This window comes from Octodon degus, unplaced genomic scaffold (assembly GCF_000260255.1).
Source record: "Octodon degus isolate 3935 unplaced genomic scaffold, OctDeg1.0 scaffold00410, whole genome shotgun sequence".
NCBI classification, from domain to species: domain Eukaryota; kingdom Metazoa; phylum Chordata; class Mammalia; order Rodentia; family Octodontidae; genus Octodon; species Octodon degus.
Window position 1 is genome coordinate 16,804 of NW_004524986.1, and position 5,056 is coordinate 21,859.

A 5,056-nucleotide genomic window follows, 5' to 3' on the forward strand; every position below is an offset into this window, starting at 1 on the left:
CCTAGCTGCTAACTCTGTTACCAAAGCAGTTTGCCCAGTTCATAACTGTTAAGGCCGAATTGACGGCTCTCTCAGGCTGTAGTATAATGCTCACTTTGCTTCTAATTTTGAAGTTTCTCATATGGATTATTTTTCTGGGGCTGCAATAACAACACCCCACAGGCTGGGTGGCTCAGCCAACAGACATTTATCTTCTGACTGCTCCAGAGGCTGCGCCCAAGTCACAATTCTGGCAAGTTTACTTTCTTTGAAGGCAGCTCCTCTCTGCTTGCTGATGGCCCCCTCCTTGCCTCATTCTCACACAGGCTTTTTGTGGTGCCACCCAGGCCAAGGGTCATTTTATGCGTCCCAATTTCCCTTTGCACGAGGACACAGTAAGGCTGGATCAGAGCTTGCCATAACAAGTTGTTATGGTTTGTGTATGTATGGTTGTTCCCCCAAAGCCTCATGCAGTCTTGGGGCGGCTTCTGGAGTCTGTGATGGATTCCTGTGGGTGTGGATGCTGCACCTGCCCTGGGGCAGGTAATTTGCATTTCATTGTAAGAAGGAAAGAGAAGTTAGCTGCTTGAGCTGCTGCTCTTCCTCCTTTTGTGCCTCTTGCTCTTTGCCTTGGCTATGAGAGGTTGCCTTCTGTTTTTTGCTGCTCTGCCTTGGACCCAGCTGAATATGGATTGAAATCTCCAATAACTGTGAGCTAAATAAACCTTTCCTTCCTTCAATTTGGGTGTCAGGTATTTGTAACAGCAATGAGAGAAGAGTAACAAAGACACAAGTCATTCTAACTGAAGTACTTTTCTAAAGGCTCCACCTCCAAGCACAGGCACATCGTACTGGAACAGGGCACTAAATTAGGAATTTGAGAAGGACAGAACTCAACCCAGAATAACATCATAAGTACAATCAGCAACAAACAGTAAAACATAATGTGATACAGTATGTAAAGACAAAATATGGGGCTGGATGATAGCTTAGTGGTACAGCACCTGCCTGGCAAGCATGAGGTCCTGAATTCAATTCTGAGTTCAAAACAAAAAAAGACAAAATAAAGCATCTGACCTCAGAAACACAGATATCTTGTTTCTGAAGCCAGATGGTTTGGTGGTCTGTTACGGCAGCCTCAGGAAAAGAGAATGCTCCCCTTTGAATATTTGCACAGGCCTCCTCACTCTGTGTGTATCCCTCCCAGAAATGTTGTACTTCATTTTTCTTGTAGTAAATTTCTGCAATTTTAGAAACTACAATGCATCATGAAGGAAAAAAAATACTTTTGCCGTGAGCATCTAGCTATATCCAGAAACTAGAACATTAACATTTTAATGGAGGTGTTCATTCTGGAAAATACCATCCTTCACTTGTAAAATTATCATAATTATGATGTGAATCAGAGTGTGGTACGATTAGGAAACCTGCAGTTAGTTAACTGTCCTCACCCAGCTTCTCACGTGCCCATCTCTACTGCAGTGGTGGTCACACTGGGGGCCATGGCACTTGGATCTTTCTGCCCCACGCAACAGAACTTCCATGAAATCTCAGAGAATACTAAAAGGCATCACATGAATCTGGGAAGCTTAGATAGAAGTCAGCATCAGATGGCAAGAAAGGTCTTGACAACTTGAATGATTGGAGACAAATGAAGTAGTAAGATTTAATAGGGCAAATGGACATTGCACACCAGGGTTCAAAAACACTTACTGGAAAAATATAAGTAAAAGGGAAAGATGGCGTCACAAAAACAGTGTTATAGATATTGGTGAAATTCTAAATTGCTGATAAGGACACGGTGACATAATCATGTGCTTGCTAAGGCTTAATATACTGTGAGGCCACATTACAAGCGTTACGATGACTCATAAGGAAGATGACAGTCCTGCTTCAGTCAAGACTGTCTAGACTTTATCCAGAACATTTTGTTTCTAGGTGAAACACTTGAACATATAATGCTAAAATACTGAATATAGTGAGTTCCATGTCAAATGAAGAATAGTACTACAACTTGAAAATATTAGCCAGGCAATAGAATGCCCATCTCTGACAAAACTAAACAAAAAAAAGGGATACAAATGAAGGACCATTTTGCACCTGTATATACAAAATAGGATAGATATACAACTACTTTCTCTTAATTCAATGAGAAGAAAGATTTGTACTAAAAGTGTTTGGACAAGATATCATGTCCACATCTTGTACTATGAATAACCACTATGAAGACAACCATATGCAATGTATTAATTTTTTAAACTCTCCTACTAATCGCTTTTGAAACTGTCTCATTGCTATTTGTTTCTCAATGAAATTATTTTTAAAAAAGAAAAGAAAATATTAGCCAGGATAAAACAGGACTAAAAAAAGAGACAGGCTTGTCTTTCAGTATGTGGAAGGCTGTCATTTGCACAGGCTTTAGGCATATCCCCTGTGGCCCCAAGCAGGAGGATCGAGCTGGCCTAACCAACTCCCCTCATCCTTCAGAAGACAATCGCCTCCTCAGGGAGGCCTCCCCAGACTCACAGACTGGGCTCCTCACCCCTGGCTTTGCTTCCTGGCTGCCTTATTCTCTTGCAGGCCATAGGCTTCCTCCTCCTGTCTGTCAAATCACATCAGCTCTGAGTCTTAGTCCATCGGGGTTACTATAACAAATACAGTGGCAATTTACATCTCATGGCTCTAAAGGCTGAAAGTCAGAGATCATGGCTGCTTCAGGGCCTGGTGGGGTTCACAGATGGCACCTCTTCCTCTGACCTCACATGGTATTGAGGTTCAGAGGTTCCGAGTCTCACTTTTGGCTTTTTTAAGATGACATTAATTCCGATGAGGAGGCTGATGCTCTCATGAGCAAATCCTTTACTGATACCTTCCTCTTGGAGTTAGGATTTCAACAGAAACAATACTAAGACCAGCCTCAGACAGACTGGAAGTTCCCAGGCAGGATGGATCATGCCTGATGTGCGAGTCCTAGAACATCCAATCCTGGCATGGGAATGAGAAATGACTAACAGGTAGACATTTTCTAACACAGTTTTGAAAAGGGATGTCTTAAGAGGAGTCTCTTCTTTTGATGAGAGGCTCTTGTTTTGGCCATGACATCAAGTTGAGATATAAAAATGACTGAACTAAATAATTTTCAGTGTCTCCTTCAACCAAAGACCTATGGCTTGAATCTTGCTGAAAAACTTGTGATCATACTACACATTTCATTTTAGTACATCAACTGACTTCTGAGGCATTTTTGAAAACTTTAGTAACACATTTCTACAAAATTCTTTCTGCTCAAACCCACACTTTATTTGGTTTCTATTTCCTTTTTTTCTTTTCTCCTTACTCTCCAAAGCTGATGAATAATAATTCTACTTTAGTGTAAGGGTACAAAGCTTCAGAAAACACAGCAGCAGACAGTGAGGGGAGGTCAGTCTCAGAAAAGAGAAAAATATGTCTGGGATTCTTCCATCTTCTGTGCCAAAAGTAAAAGCAGATTTGATAAACGATACAAAGTCATTACCTCTCCATTTCCCTTTCTGCTGAACTGATTTTTTTTTGCAAGAGCCCAATTTTCCATAGAAACACCAGATTTACAGCAAATATAAAGATTGCATCTTTTATTTATAAGGCAAAAAATTACCCAAATACTTTTCATTAAAACTGTATGCCTGTAATACTGGCTCTCAGAGCATTAGCTAAGCACTCCATAGTTCTTGTTACTTCTGTAGGAATTAATAAATAAAGACCTTGAAGGTCCTGCTCCTCAGAGGTGACTGAGACTCTCTTCTGACCTTGGTTACTTGACTTGGTTTGATAATGAAGTTTGGGGATGAAGTTCTGAGATGTATACACAGCTTCACCTGTCTGCTTCCTGGCTCCCAGTCTCTGCCTTCCTTTTAGAATCTGCCTTTGTGAGAGTATCTTTTAGCCTTGAGTCAATTTGTAGATAATTGCAGAATTAGAAAAATACTATAATTGACCAGAAAAGTGAAATGCAGACATAACTTATTTATTTTGAATCCTATTTTATCCCTTAAAAAGATGTTGAAAATACGAGGGAGAGTCAGCACAAGGTGTTACATAGAGCTGACAAGTGATAGCCCAGAGGATAGAGAATGACTGCTGAGAGTGAGCCTGCATGCCAGGCAAAGGGCCAAGAGAGCTGCCTCGACAAACAGGACAGGAGGTGATGTTCCTCTGCATGCCCAATGGAGATGATCGTCATAACCTCTGAATTTAATGCGTACTTCCTTTGGAGGATTAATTCCTTGAGGGTGAAGAAGACAAAGATGGGATTATAGAAAGAAATAAGAGTACATGGAGTAGCTGGAAGTGCTGGCAAATGCTTATAATCCCAGGACTGGTGAGGCTGAAGTTGGAGGATCACCTTCAAGACCAGGTCTGAACTATGTAGTGGTGAGACCCTGTGGCAGAACAGGAAGGAAGGAAGGAAGGAAGAAAAATGAAAGAGAAAGAAAGAAAGAAAAAAAGAAAGAAAGAAAGTGAGTGGGATGAGGGAAGAAGGGAGGGAGGGAGGGAGGGAGTGAAAGAGGGAAGGAGAAATGCAGGTAAGCAGGAAGGGAAAAAAGAAAAGAAAACAAAATAGGGAGTTATGTAATTTCAAATGCTTGTTTTCTTTAGTACACTGTCATACTGCCATTTAAAACGAAGTAGAATGTGCTCACTTCAGCAGCACATATACTAAACTTGGAATGACAAAAGAGAAGACTAGTGTAGTCCCTGTGCAAGGATAACACAAATTTGTGAAACATTCCATATTTTTAAATCTTGAAGACATGAGGGTAGGCAGAGAGTTCATGAACAAAAACCAGACTGCATGGGAAATTCTTCAAAGAATGAACAACTGGGTTCTCATCTTATTGAGAAGTTTCTGCATGTCAAAAGAAATCACCAAGATCCAGTCCTAGCCCAGGCCCCATGAGTGTGTGGGAAAGCTTCCAGCTACCCTGAGCCGGTGGGACCTATTGATCCCAGTCCAGGCTCAGCGTGGGTGAGACCCTCTTCCACCCCCTTGGGACACCCACCAACACTCTGCAGCACCTCCCCCACCCCACCCGCTGAG

General features: G+C 41.6%; 1 non-coding gene across 1 annotated transcript; it reads left to right on the forward strand.

Moving 5' to 3' along the window:
- Window positions 1–4,650: 4,650 nt before the first annotated feature.
- Window positions 4,651–4,756, forward strand: LOC111814677. The gene has a single exon (XR_002819596.1). It is a non-coding gene; the product is annotated as a U6 spliceosomal RNA (small nuclear RNA).
- Window positions 4,757–5,056: the final 300 nt, after the last annotated feature.